Raw genomic sequence first — 14,667 nt, 5'->3', positions numbered from 1 at the left:
CAGGTTAGGGAGTGAGTGAGTGAGTGAGCGACAGGGAGCCCCAGGTTAGGGAGTGAGTGAGTGAGCGACAGGGAGCCCCTTTAGGGAGTGAGTGAGTGAGTGACAGGGAGCCCCTTTAGGGAGTGAGTGAGTGAGTGAGTGAGTGAGTGACAGGGAGCCCCTTTAGGGAGTGAGTGAGTGAGTGAGTGACAGGGAGCCCCTTTAGGGAGTGAGTGAGTGAGTGAGTGACAGGGAGCCCCTTTAGGGAGTGAGTGAGTGAGTGAGTGACAGGGAGCCCCTTTAGGGAGTGAGTGAGTGAGTGAGTGACAGGGAGCCCCTTTAGGGAGTGAGTGAGCGAGTGACAGGGAGCCCCTTTAGGGAGTGAGTGAGCGAGTGACAGGGAGCCCCTTTAGGGAGTGAGTGAGCGAGTGACAGGGAGCCCCTTTAGGGAGTGAGTGAGCGAGTGAAAGGGAGCCCCTTTAGGGAGTGAGTGAGCGAGTGAGTGAGTGACAGGGAGCCCCTTTAGGGAGTGAGTGAGCGAGTGACAGGGAGCCCCTTTAGGGAGTGAGTGAGCGAGTGACAGGGAGCCCCTTTAGGGAGTGAGTGAGCGAGTGACAGGGAGCCCCTTTAGGGAGTGAGTGAGCGAGTGACAGGGAGCCCCTTTAGGGAGTGAGTGAGCGAGTGAGTGAGTGACAGGGAGCCCCTTTAGGGAGTGAGTGAGCGAGTGACAGGGAGCCCCTTTAGGGAGTGAGTGAGCGAGTGACAGGGAGCCCCTTTAGGGAGTGAGTGAGCGAGTGACAGGGAGCCCCTTTAGGGAGTGAGTGAGCGAGTGACAGGGAGCCCCTTCAGGGAGTGAGTGAGCGAGTGACAGGGAGCCCCTTCAGGGAGTGAGTGAGCGAGTGACAGGGAGCCCCTTCAGGGAGTGAGTGAGCGAGTGACAGGGAGCCCCTTCAGGGAGTGAGTGAGCGAGTGACAGGGAGCCCCTTTAGGGAGTGAGTGAGCGAGTGACAGGGAGCCCCTTTAGGGAGTGAGTGAGCGAGTGACAGGGAGCCCCTTTAGGGAGTGAGTGAGCGAGTGACAGGGAGCCCCTTTAGGGAGTGAGCGAGTGACAGGGAGCCCCTTTAGGGAGTGAGCGAGTGACAGGGAGCCCCTTTAGGGAGTGAGCGAGTGACAGGGAGCCCCTTTAGGGAGTGAGCGAGTGACAGGGAGCCCCTTTAGGGAGTGAGCGAGTGACAGGGAGCCCCTTTAGGGAGTGAGCGAGTGACAGGGAGCCCCTTTAGGGAGTGAGCGAGTGACAGGGAGCCCCTTTAGGGAGTGAGCGAGTGACAGGGAGCCCCTTTAGGGAGTGAGCGAGTGACAGGGAGCCCCTTTAGGGAGTGAGCGAGTGACAGGGAGCCCCTTTAGGGAGTGAGCGAGTGACAGGGAGCCCCTTTAGGGAGTGAGTGAGTGACAGGGAGCCCCTTTAGGGAGTGAGTGAGTGAGTGCCAGGGAGCCCCTTTAGGGAGTGAGTGAGTGACAGGGAGCCCCTTTAGGGAGTGAGTGAGTGACAGGGAGCCCCTTTAGGGAGTGAGTGAGTGACAGGGAGCCCCTTTAGGGAGTGAGTGAGTGACAGGGAGCCCCTTTAGGGAGTGAGTGAGTGACAGGGAGCCCCTTTAGGGAGTGAGTGAGTGACAGGGAGCCCCTTTAGGGAGTGAGTGAGTGAGCGACAGGGAGCCCCTTTAGGGAGTGAGTGAGTGACAGGGAGCCCCTTTAGCTAGTGAGTGAGTGACAGGGAGCCCCTTTAGCGAGTGAGTGAGTGAGTGACAGGGAGCCCCTTTAGGGAGTGAGTGAGTGACAGGGAGCCCCTTTAGGGAGTGAGTGAGTGAGTGACAGGGAGCCCCTTTAGGGAGTGAGTGAGTGAGTGACAGGGAGCCCCTTTAGGGAGTGAGTGAGTGAGTGACAGGGAGCCCCTTTAGGGAGTGAGTGAGTGACAGGGAGCCCCTTTAGGGAGTGAGTGAGTGACAGGGAGCCCCTTTAGGGAGTGAGTGAGTGAGTGACAGGGAGCCCCTTTAGGGAGTGAGTGAGCGACAGGGAGCCCCTTTAGGGAGTGAGTGAGTGAGCGACAGGGAGCCCCTTTAGGGAGTGAGTGAGTGACAGGGAGCCCCTTTAGCTAGTGAGTGAGTGACAGGGAGCCCCTTTAGCGAGTGAGTGAGTGACAGGGAGCCCCTTTAGCGAGTGAGTGAGTGACAGGGAGCCCCTTTAGGGAGTGAGTGAGTGAGTGACAGGGAGCCCCTTTAGGGAGTGAGTGAGTGACAGGGAGCCCCTTTAGGGAGTGAGTGAGTGACAGGGAGCCCCTTTAGGGAGTGAGTGAGTGACAGGGAGCCCCTTTAGGGAGTGAGTGAGTGACAGGGAGCCCCTTTAGGGAGTGAGTGAGTGAGTGACAGGGAGCCCCTTTAGGGAGTGAGTGAGCGACAGGGAGCCCCTTTAGGGAGTGAGTGAGCGACAGGGAGCCCCTTTAGGGAGTGAGTGAGTGAGCGACAGGGAGCCCCTTTAGGGAGTGAGTGAGTGACAGGGAGCCCCTTTAGCTAGTGAGTGAGTGACAGGGAGCCCCTTTAGCGAGTGAGTGAGTGACAGGGAGCCCCTTTAGGGAGTGAGTGAGTGACAGGGAGCCCCTTCAGGGAGTGAGTGAGTGACAGGGAGCCCCTTTAGGGAGTGAGTGAGTGACAGGGAGCCCCTTTAGGGAGTGAGTGAGTGACAGGGAGCCCCTTTAGGGAGTGAGTGAGTGACAGGGAGCCCCTTTAGGGAGTGAGTGACAGGGAGCCCCTTTAGGGAGTGAGTGACAGGGAGCCCCTTTAGGGAGTGAGTGAGTGACAGGGAGCCCCTTTAGGGAGTGAGTGAGTGACAGGGAGCCCCTTTAGGGAGTGAGTGAGTGACAGGGAGCCCCTTTAGGGAGTGAGTGAGTGACAGGGAGCCCCTTTAGGGAGTGAGTGAGTGACAGGGAGCCCCTTTAGGGAGTGAGTGAGTGACAGGGAGCCCCTTTAGGGAGTGAGTGAGTGACAGGGAGCCCCTTTAGGGAGTGAGTGAGTGACAGGGAGCCCCTTTAGGGAGTGAGTGAGTGACAGGGAGCCCCTTTAGGGAGTGAGTGACAGGGAGCCCCTTTAGGGAGTGAGTGACAGGGAGCCCCTTTAGGGAGTGAGTGACAGGGAGCCCCTTTAGGGAGTGAGTGACAGGGAGCCCCTTTAGGGAGTGAGTGACAGGGAGCCCCTTTAGGGAGTGAGTGACAGGGAGCCCCTTTAGGGAGTGAGTGACAGGGAGCCCCTTTAGGGAGTGAGTGAGTGACAGGGAGCCCCTTTAGGGAGTGAGTGAGTGAGTGCGTGAGTGAGTGACAGGGAGCCCCTTTAGGGAGTGAGTGAGTGAGTGACAGGGAGCCCCTTTAGGGAGTGAGTGAGTGACAGGGAGCCCCTTTAGGGAGTGAGTGAGTGAGTGACAGGGAGCCCCTTTAGGGAGTGAGTGAGTGAGTGACAGGGAGCCCCTTTAGGGAGTGAGTGAGTGAGTGACAGGGAGCCCCTTTAGGGAGTGAGTGAGTGACAGGGAGCCCCTTTAGCTAGTGAGTGAGTGACAGGGAGCCCCTTTAGCTAGTGAGTGAGTGACAGGGAGCCCCTTTAGGGAGTGAGTGACAGGGAGCCCGTTTAGGGAGTGAGTGACAGGGAGCCCCTTTAGGGAGTGAGTGACAGGGAGCCCCTTTAGGGAGTGAGTGACAGGGAGCCCCTTTAGGGAGTGAGTGAGTGACAGGGAGCCCCTTTAGGGAGTGACAGGGAGCCCCTTTAGGGAGTGACAGGGAGCCCCTTTAGGGAGTGACAGGGAGCCCCTTTAGGGAGTGACAGGGAGCCCCTTTAGGGAGTGACAGGGAGCCCCTTTAGGGAGTGAGTGACAGGGAGCCCCTTTAGGGAGTGAGTGACAGGGAGCCCCTTTAGGGAGTGAGTGAGTGAGTGACAGGGAGCCCCTTTAGGGAGTGAGTGAGCGAGTGACAGGGAGCCCCTTTAGGGAGTGAGTGAGCGAGTGACAGGGAGCCCCTTTAGGGAGTGAGTGAGCGAGTGACAGGGAGCCCCTTTAGGGAGTGAGTGAGCGAGTGACAGGGAGCCCCTTTAGGGAGTGAGTGAGCGAGTGACAGGGAGCCCCTTTAGGGAGTGAGTGAGCGAGTGACAGGGAGCCCCTTTAGGGAGTGAGTGAGCGAGTGACAGGGAGCCCCTTTAGGGAGTGAGTGAGCGAGTGACAGGGAGCCCCTTTAGGGAGTGAGTGAGCGAGTGACAGGGAGCCCCTTTAGGGAGTGAGTGAGCGAGTGACAGGGAGCCCCTTTAGGGAGTGAGTGAGCGAGTGACAGGGAGCCCCTTTAGGGAGTGAGTGAGCGAGTGACAGGGAGCCCCTTTAGGGAGTGAGTGAGCGAGTGACAGGGAGCCCCTTTAGGGAGTGAGTGAGCGAGTGACAGGGAGCCCCTTTAGGGAGTGAGTGAGCGAGTGACAGGGAGCCCCTTTAGGGAGTGAGCGAGTGACAGGGAGCCCCTTTAGGGAGTGAGCGAGTGACAGGGAGCCCCTTTAGGGAGTGAGCGAGTGACAGGGAGCCCCTTTAGGGAGTGAGCGAGTGACAGGGAGCCCCTTTAGGGAGTGAGCGAGTGACAGGGAGCCCCTTTAGGGAGTGAGCGAGTGACAGGGAGCCCCTTTAGGGAGTGAGCGAGTGACAGGGAGCCCCTTTAGGGAGTGAGCGAGTGACAGGGAGCCCCTTTAGGGAGTGAGTGAGCGAGTGACAGGGAGCCCCTTTAGGGAGTGAGTGAGCGAGTGACAGGGAGCCCCTTTAGGGAGTGAGCGAGTGACAGGGAGCCCCTTTAGGGAGTGAGCGAGTGACAGGGAGCCCCTTTAGGGAGTGAGCGAGTGACAGGGAGCCCCTTTAGGGAGTGAGCGAGTGACAGGGAGCCCCTTTAGGGAGTGAGCGAGTGACAGGGAGCCCCTTTAGGGAGTGAGCGAGTGACAGGGAGCCCCTTTAGGGAGTGAGCGAGTGACAGGGAGCCCCTTTAGGGAGTGAGCGAGTGACAGGGAGCCCCTTTAGGGAGTGAGCGAGTGACAGGGAGCCCCTTTAGGGAGTGAGCGAGTGACAGGGAGCCCCTTTAGGGAGTGAGCGAGTGACAGGGAGCCCCTTTAGGGAGTGAGCGAGTGACAGGGAGCCCCTTTAGGGAGTGAGCGAGTGACAGGGAGCCCCTTTAGGGAGTGAGCGAGTGACAGGGAGCCCCTTTAGGGAGTGAGCGAGTGACAGGGAGCCCCTTTAGGGAGTGAGCGAGTGACAGGGAGCCCCTTTAGGGAGTGAGCGAGTGACAGGGAGCCCCTTTAGGGAGTGAGCGAGTGACAGGGAGCCCCTTTAGGGAGTGAGTGAGTGAGTGACAGGGAGCCCCTTTAGGGTGTGAGTGAGTGACAGGGAGCCCCTTTAGGGAGTGAGTGACAGGGAGCCCCTTTAGGGAGTGAGTGAGTGACAGGGAGCCCCTTTAGGGAGTGAGTGAGTGACAGGGAGCCCCTTTAGGGAGTGAGTGAGTGACAGGGAGCCCCTTTAGGGAGTGAGTGAGTGACAGGGAGCCCCTTTAGGGAGTGAGTGAGTGACAGGGAGCCCCTTTAGGGAGTGAGTGAGTGACAGGGAGCCCCTTTAGGGAGTGAGTGAGTGACAGGGAGCCCCTTTAGGGAGTGAGTGAGTGACAGGGAGCCCCTTTAGGGAGTGAGTGACAGGGAGCCCCTTTAGGGAGTGAGTGACAGGGAGCCCCTTTAGGGAGTGAGTGACAGGGAGCCCCTTTAGGGAGTGAGTGACAGGGAGCCCCTTTAGGGAGTGAGTGACAGGGAGCCCCTTTAGGGAGTGAGTGACAGGGAGCCCCTTTAGGGAGTGAGTGACAGGGAGCCCCTTTAGGGAGTGAGTGACAGGGAGCCCCTTTAGGGAGTGAGTGACAGGGAGCCCCTTTAGGGAGTGAGTGAGTGACAGGGAGCCCCTTTAGGGAGTGAGTGAGTGACAGGGAGCCCCTTTAGGGAGTGAGTGAGTGACAGGGAGCCCCTTTAGGGAGTGAGTGAGTGCGTGAGTGAGTGACAGGGAGCCCCTTTAGGGAGTGAGTGAGTGACAGGGAGCCCCTTTAGGGAGTGAGTGAGTGACAGAGAGCCCCTTTAGGGAGTGAGTGAGTGACAGGGAGCCCCTTTAGGGAGTGAGTGAGTGACAGGGAGCCCCTTTAGCTAGTGAGTGAGTGACAGGGAGCCCCTTTAGCTAGTGAGTGAGTGACAGGGAGCCCCTTTAGGGAGTGAGTGACAGGGAGCCCCTTTAGGGAGTGAGTGACAGGGAGCCCCTTTAGGGAGTGAGTGACAGGGAGCCCCTTTAGGGAGTGAGTGACAGGGAGCCCCTTTAGGGAGTGAGTGAGTGACAGGGAGCCCCTTTAGGGAGTGACAGGGAGCCCCTTTAGGGAGTGACAGGGAGCCCCTTTAGGGAGTGACAGGGAGCCCCTTTAGGGAGTGAGTGACAGGGAGCCCCTTTAGGGAGTGAGTGACAGGGAGCCCCTTTAGGGAGTGAGTGACAGGGAGCCCCTTTAGGGAGTGAGTGAGTGAGCGACAGGGAGCCCCTTTAGGGAGTGAGTGACAGGGAGCCCCTTTAGCTAGTGAGTGAGTGACAGGGAGCCCGTTTACCTAGTGAGTGACAGGGAGGCCCCTTTAGCTAGTGAGTGAGTGACAGGGAGCCTGTTTACCTAGTGAGTGACAGGGAGGCCCCTTTAGCTAGTGAGTGAGTGACAGGGAGCCTGTTTACCTAGTGAGTGACAGGGAGGCCCTTTAGGGAGTGAGTGACAGGGAGGCCCTTTAGGGAGTGAGTGACAGGGAGCCCCTTTAGCTAGTGAGTGAGTGAGTGACAGGGAGCCCCTTTAGCTAGTGAGTGAGTGAGTGACAGGGAGCCCCTTTAGGGAGTGAGTGAGTGAGTGACAGGGAGCCCCTTTAGGGAGTGAGTGAGTGACAGGGAGCCCCTTTAGGGAGTGAGTGAGTGACAGGGAGCCCCTTTAGGGAGTGAGTGAGTGACAGGGAGCCCCTTTAGGGAGTGAGTGAGTGACAGGGAGCCCCTTTAGGGAGTGAGTGAGTGACAGGGAGCCCCTTTAGGGAGTGAGTGAGTGACAGGGAGCCCCTTTAGGGAGTGAGTGAGTGAGTGACAGGGAGCCCCTTTAGGGAGTGAGTGAGTGAGTGACAGGGAGCCCCTTTAGGGAGTGAGTGAGTGAGTGACAGGGAGCCCCTTTAGGGAGTGAGTGAGTGAGTGACAGGGAGCCCCTTTAGGGAGTGAGTGAGTGACAGGGAGCCCCTTTAGGGAGTGAGTGAGTGACAGGGAGCCCCTTTAGGGAGTGAGTGAGTGACAGGGAGCCCCTTTAGGGAGTGAGTGAGTGACAGGGAGCCCCTTTAGGGAGTGAGTGAGTGACAGGGAGCCCCTTTAGGGAGTGAGTGAGTGACAGGGAGCCCCTTTAGGGAGTGAGTGAGTGACAGGGAGCCCCTTTAGGGAGTGAGTGAGTGACAGGGAGCCCCTTTAGGGAGTGAGTGAGTGACAGGGAGCCCCTTTAGGGAGTGAGTGAGTGACAGGGAGCCCCTTTAGGGAGTGAGTGAGTGACAGGGAGCCCCTTTAGGGAGTGAGTGAGTGACAGGGAGCCCCTTTAGGGAGTGAGTGAGTGACAGGGAGCCCCTTTAGGGAGTGAGTGAGTGACAGGGAGCCCCTTTAGGGAGTGAGTGAGTGACAGGGAGCCCCTTTAGGGAGTGAGTGAGTGACAGGGAGCCCCTTTAGGGAGTGAGTGAGTGACAGGGAGCCCCTTTAGGGAGTGAGTGAGTGACAGGGAGCCCCTTTAGGGAGTGAGTGAGTGACAGGGAGCCCCTTTAGGGAGTGAGTGAGTGACAGGGAGCCCCTTTAGGGAGTGAGTGAGTGACAGGGAGCCCCTTTAGGGAGTGAGTGAGTGACAGGGAGCCCCTTTAGGGAGTGAGTGACAGGGAGCCCCTTTAGGGAGTGAGTGAGTGACAGGGAGCCCCTTTAGCGAGTGAGTGAGTGACAGGGAGCCCCTTTAGCGAGTGAGTGAGTGACAGGGAGCCCCTTTAGCGAGTGAGTGACAGGGAGCCCCTTTAGCTAGTGAGTGACAGGGAGCCCCTTTAGCTAGTGAGTGACAGGGAGCCCCTTTAGCTAGTGAGTGACAGGGAGGCCCTTTAGCTAGTGAGTGAGTGACAGGGAGGCCCTTTAGCTAGTGAGTGAGTGACAGGGAGGCCCTTTAGCTAGTGAGTGACAGGGAGCCCCTTTAGGGAGTGAGTGAGTGACAGGGAGCCCCTTTAGGGAGTGAGTGAGCGACAGGGAGCCCCTTTAGGGAGTGAGTGACAGGGAGCCCCTTTAGCTAGTGAGTGAGTGACAGGGAGCCCCTTTAGCTAGTGAGTGAGTGACAGGGAGGCCCTTTAGCTAGTGAGTGAGTGACAGGGAGGCCCTTTAGCTAGTGAGTGAGTGACAGGGAGGCCCTTTAGCTAGTGAGTGAGTGACAGGGAGCCCCTTTAGCTAGTGAGTGAGTGACAGTGAGCCCCTTTAGCTAGTGAGTGAGTGACAGTGAGCCCCTTTAGCTAGTGAGTGACAGTGAGCCCCTTTAGCTAGTGAGTGAGTGACAGGGAGGCCCCCCCCCCAGCCGCCGCCGCTGCTTCCCCTACCTTGCCAGCAGCATCAGACCTCAAGATCAGCGGCGACCCGACCAGTAAGAGCAGGCGCTGGACGCACCCGCTCTATATGTGGAAGTGTCGTCACTTCCGCATATCAGTGCGGGCGCTGGGTCCTAGCGTCCGCACTATTGTCGCCGCCTGATCGGGGTCTGACGCAGCGGCGGCTAGAGGGATGGAGGGAGGGAGCAGCGGCCAGGGGAGGTTGAGCGGCGGCCGGGCAGCACCCGCTAGGGCCGCGGCGGGGATGGGGCCCCCCTGCAGGCCCGGGCCCGTGACGGGAGTCACGGATGTCCCCCCCCTGATGCCTGCCTGCGCAATAGTGCTGCGCAGGTGTAGTACGCTCCCGGCGGCGGAGTGTGTGCATGCGCACTACGCCAGACTGGCTCAAGTACCTGGACTCATAGCAGAAGATCCAGGTGGTGGAGGAGGACAGCGAGGGACTGGTCAGCCTGAAGGGGTGCTGGAGGAAGCCCCAGGTATGTATAAAACTTTATTTTCATCTGTCTCAGGTTTACTTTGTTACACACTCTAGTACTATACTCTACGTATGCGCTACCCACAGAGCTGCAGGGAATCCACTGAGAATGTTGTGCACATTGAACACAGGGGTGTTGTCCATCACCCATAAACCTGGTTCAGATTGTGCATGAAGAATGTGTGATTGAGGAAGAATCTCCTCATTCCCCAGCAGAGTACCTGCACACAGGGTCGGACTGGGACACTGGGGGCCCACCAAAGAGATTTCAACCTGGGGCCCACACATCCCATGATTGCAGTGAAAAAAGGGCATGGCCATGCACCAGAAGGTGATGTATTATGGACAGGGCCAAATGTACATGATCTTAGCAGCATTGTGTAACGATTGGTGTCAGCACACAGAGAGAATATGATTGATGATCTGCAGAATCACCAATAATACAAGTATGACTAACCTCTGGACACCTAATGAAGTGTAAGTCTTAGGAGTAACGGTAGGCTATCTCCCGAGAGGCGGGAGACACAGGCAGCTCAGGCCAGAGACCACCTGAGGAGCAGGTGGCCCTGGGCTGTGCAGGGACTATCTCCTTAACAGAGGGGATAGAGATCTTCTGGCAGCCAGAGTCCCTGGTAATCTGACTGTACTACAGCCAAGGGACTCCTAAGGAATAGAAGCCCCTGGCTGTACTGCAGGAAGGACTCTCCGGAGAGCAGGAGGTCCCTGCAGCTAACTGACACTTGGTAGAATAGTGTCAATCGCGTAGCAAATGACGTCAGGAGGGGCAGAGCAACAGCTGGAAGCTCTGCCCCCCAGCGCACCAAAATCCACGACCAAGTTGGTCGTGGATAGTTGCGGAGGGATTTGGGGGCTCTTCAGCCCTCGTTGAGCGGCAGGGTCAAGGCGGATTACTTGGCATTAGAGCACTGAAGCGAATTATAAGGTAAAATAGGCAAAATTAGTTCGCTTCAGTGTCTCTTTAAAAGGAAACATCCATATCCCTTCTCAGATAATGTTTCCTTTAACAACCTGCCTAGGGGAAGACCCTGTTGTGTATAGAATACTGATATTTAATGGCCTAGTACGTTTCCCTTTTATAAAAAAAAATATGCATGCAAATCACACCAAAACATCACAAGCAAGTGCAAGGACTGCCAGCGGCAGCATAAACATATCACGTCATCAAAAAAATAAATAAATAAAAAAAATGATGCAGAAAGTCTTGTACGCAAGTACATGTAAGGTATACACAGTAGCTTAAACATTTAGTTTATGGCAAGGCATGAATGCAAACCAAAATACATGTCAAATTCTGCACTTGAAACATTTCTATCCCAATTGGATGGGGTGCAACTAGGAGACAAAATATAGCTCAAAATGGGAAAATTGGCACCCAAAAGGAATTAAAAAGTGTTTTAGACCCCTATCTAACTTAAGTGAGGATGAGCAAGGCTTTAAAAAGGTGTCCAATGGTACAATTTGCCAGATGATTGTTTACAAACAATTCTTCACATAAGCATTCAGGAATGCTGGTTTGGGACCACTAAGACAAAAATCTCCTAACCAATTCAAACAGAGTGATCGAATGGATCCAAAAATCAGATAGAGATTTAATTAACCTGATCAGATTGGTTAGGAGATTTTTGTCTATCAGTGGTCCCATACAATCAATTTCCAGATACAGATAATATATATTTGTTAACCTCCCTAGCGGTATTGACGGTTATACGTGTCAATACAAAACATGCTGTGAACAGTATTGATGGGGGGGGATGCAGAAAACACTCAGTTTCCACATGACAATTGCCACAGTTTGGCCCTTCCCGATTACAGGGATACCTCATTTCACTACTAGCTGGGCATGCAGCAGACCATTATCCCAAGCATACATGTCAGTAGTGATCAGATGTGATTGCTAGGGCAACAGGTCAGGGGCCCCAGTGCTGTACATATGCATCACTAGGTAATGGCAGAGCAATGCATCTTTACAGCACTGGGTCCCAAAACTATTGCCTTTGCAATAACTACTGATCCCTACAGGCGGCAGTCATTAAAGGTTTATTAACAGATATAGATATTACAGGGGTAAAATAAAAAACAAACACTGCACCAACTCAAACTGATTTGCATCTGATTGACCACCCCTAATTAGCAGCTCTGCCAAGCAACTGGTATTGGAGAAGAAGAAAAGAAAAAAAATTACAAAATCAAGTTACAGAATTTTGCCTGCTCATCCCTACATACAAATATGCAAGCCTGGAATATCTAAAACCAATAGGAAGTGAATTATCTATCTACTAGTAAAAAAGCCACCCAAAAATGGGCGCTAAGATACAGGCGCTAAGCTACAGGCGCTCTCCCTCCCCCCCAGCAACGCGAACACAGACGTGTTCCACTCGACCGTCCTCTACCGCTGTCTGCAGTATATGCATCAGTAAGGAAGGAAGGAAAGCGCCGGCACTGCTGTCAAACACAATTTATTGCTCCAAAAAAGGCAACATGTAAAAACATGCATGCATAGTAACAACGTGGTAGGAACACATACCCTGAGGTGGATTGTTGTGGCGTGGTGGTGGGTGCAGAGGGAAGGAGAGCCTGACGGCCGTTTCGCGCTTCTACGGAGGCAGCCTCCATAGAAGCGCATAGCGCGAAACGGCCGTCAGGCTCTCCTTCCCTCTGCACCCACCACCACGCCACAACAATCCACCTCAGGGTATGTGTTCCTACCACGTTGTTATTATGCATGCATGTTTTTACATGTTGCCTTTTTTGGAGCAATAAATTGTGTTTGACAGCAGTGCCGCTTTCCTTCCTTCCTTAGGGCTGGTGCACACCGAACGGCTTTTTCAGCGTTTCTGCAGCCGCTTGCGGCTGCGGATCCGCTTGGTCAATGTATCTCAATGGGGTGGTGCACACCAGAGCGGGAGGCATTTTGCAGAAACGAAAAATGCTGAGGTGAGGCATTTTTTGGATTTCGGATGCGTTTCTGCCTCAATGTTAAGTATAGGAAAAACACAAACCGCTCTGAAAAACGCCTGTTCAGAGCGGTTTTGCCGGCGTTTTTGTTACAGAAGCTGTTCAGTAACAGCTTTACTGTAACAATATATGAAATGTACTATACTGAAATCCGCTGCAGCAATCCGCAAAACGCCATAGAAAAAGAAGAAAAAGCATTTCAAAATCTGCTAGCATTTTGCGGATCTGCTAGCGGTTTTTGGTGTGCACCGGCCCTTACTGATGCAGACACACTGCTGCCTGAGCACGCTGGGGATTCACCCATCCGTACCTGACTGTGTGGTTTGAGCCATCTCCTCCCCCTCCCACCTATTCAGGAGTCCACTAACTGCAGTGCCAGCGTTTTCTACACCTCTATTTCCTGCAGTATATGCATACAGGGAGAAGTTGCATGCTTGGCAGTTGGAAAAGGCTGTTATTTCCCACAATGCAATGAGGTTCTGACAGCAAACTGTCAGGTCTGGAAGCAACGATACACACGGTATCTTCTAGATAACCTACACCTTCCAAAAAATTCCCAAGAACTTACACACTGACAGACTGATGGTCAGTGGTCAGAAAACAGCTTACAGGCTGAGCTAAGGAGCCCACCCACCAGTGTGCAGGGGGCAGGAACTCCCACAATGCAGTAGTAGGGAGGGGCAATGAGATGCAAATACTACCAAGTTAAATCAGAATCATGCAATTTTATATGCAAATATATGCAGCTTGGAAATGGGACAAATGAATTCTGCCAAGGTCATGGTCCATTTTCAAGCTTCATATATTTGTATGTAAAACTTGCATAATCCTGCACCAGCTTGGACTTATTTGCTTATCATTGATGATCCCTAGTCAGGGGCTCTTCAACAAAAACTGGCTATATTTTATTGTTCCAATTCTAAGCAGCAAACATTGCATACAATTAGCATAAAATTGACATCAGAGAATGGTTACCATTTCATTGTTAGGATCCTGGAAGATCAGGAGCATAGTGCAGCGGTTTACCACTAAATATCGGCAGTTGTGTTCCCCCACAGAAATACCATAAACGGCCACTTTCAGACAGGCGTTTCATTCACTGCCTGTCAGCTGCTCTCCAGCACCAGCTGGGCACCTGTTAGCGCCTCGGTATCAGCACTGAAGTCAGATCTAAGCGTGGCCACAGCCATGCTCAGACTTGACATGTCACTGTGCTCTGCTGCGCAACACCACTGCATGTTAGTGCTTGACAAGCGTCATCTAAGAACCGCAGCAATTCTGTGTTTAAATTGCACCTGAAATGCACTGACAGGCAGCAGTTGGGAGACTGAACTACCAAACAAGCGCACAATCCAGCCTCCTGTCTGAAAGAGGCCTAAAGGAAACCAAAGAACTACAAGCATTTATACTTACCTGAGTACTTCCTCCAGCTCCGCCTGTAGGCTGTTGGCTTCCTCATCATCCTCCCAGTCCCGCCCATTTTTCCACTGTCTTGCTCGGTAGTCTGGGAGTGCTGGAAATCTGCAGCCATGCACATTCTTGATCATACTCCTGTGGCTAGGAGCATTCTGCGCAGGTACAGTGTGCTACTGGACACAGAAGCACCATGGGGGGGGGGGGGCAGCCAGGTATACACATTGGATCATGACTGCGCCCAGTCATGGCTTTACCCATTCCAGCCAGCGGAGGAACAAAGCAGCCCAGGAGGTAAGCGAGGGAGCCCACAAGCTTCAAGGGGCTAGAGGAAGCCCCAAGTATAAATGCTTGTACACTTGAAAGTACACAGAGCATCAGTACAGAAAAAAAAATAATTTTTTTTAATGAACCCCGCCATAAGTGAGGTTTGCAACTCAGTATGCTGTTGGGAGGCCAGGGGTTACACTATTGCTTACCTACTGGGGGTTACTCGTAAAGCCCCGATTCCATGTGATGTTCACTATCTTCTAAAAATTCTACTGGTGCACATGAAGCAAACATGAGGCAAATGAAATCAGTGTAGCTTTATTTACCTGGGACTTCCTGCAGCCCCGAGAAGTCTGTGTCCCTCGACGCAGTTCTGCTGTCACCCATTCATCCACTCCATATGGGTCAGCGGCTTCTGCGCATGCATGGGTGCATGCACCGCTCATGGTCACGGCTGTGGCCAGGAGTGTTCTGCGCAATAGTACTGCATAGAATGCTCCCAGGCAAGGCAGCACAAGCATCACACACCCATGCTTACACAAAAGCCACTGCTACGGAGGGGACAACAGAAGAATGGGTGACAGCAGAACTGCAGGGAGGACTATACAGACTTTCAGCACTGAAGGAGGCTCCAGGTAAGTAAAGCTAAACTGATTAAAATGCACTGTAAATGACAAATGAATAAAATTGCTTATTTTTTTACAACATTCATTTATTATAGAATATTTAGTCAGCATCTGCCCATGATAAAATCTTTCCCCTCTCTGATTTTTATTCTGAAAATTTATCACTGGAGGCTTTAGTTCTGCCAGGTGATCTGTATGGAATGTTAGAGAGTTCTATGCACAG

The 14,667-nt window shown here is 54.1% G+C and overlaps 1 long non-coding RNA gene across 1 annotated transcript in view; it reads right to left on the bottom strand.

The window, feature by feature from the left end:
• LOC137570687 (uncharacterized) overlaps positions 1 to 12,524 on the bottom strand; it is a 34,681-nt gene extending 22,157 nt beyond the window's left edge. Inside the window, exon 1 of the long non-coding RNA XR_011031137.1 lies at positions 12,446 to 12,524. This is a non-coding gene — a long non-coding RNA (uncharacterized lncRNA). The remainder of the gene's footprint in view (positions 1 to 12,445) is intronic.
• Positions 12,525 to 14,667: the final 2,143 nt, after the last annotated feature.

The sequence above is a fragment of the Hyperolius riggenbachi genome, chromosome 4 (assembly GCF_040937935.1).
Source record: "Hyperolius riggenbachi isolate aHypRig1 chromosome 4, aHypRig1.pri, whole genome shotgun sequence".
Classification (NCBI taxonomy): Eukaryota; Metazoa; Chordata; class Amphibia; order Anura; family Hyperoliidae; genus Hyperolius; species Hyperolius riggenbachi.
Note: the sequence above shows the minus strand (reverse complement) of the source record. Positions and strands in the feature narration are given on the sequence as shown.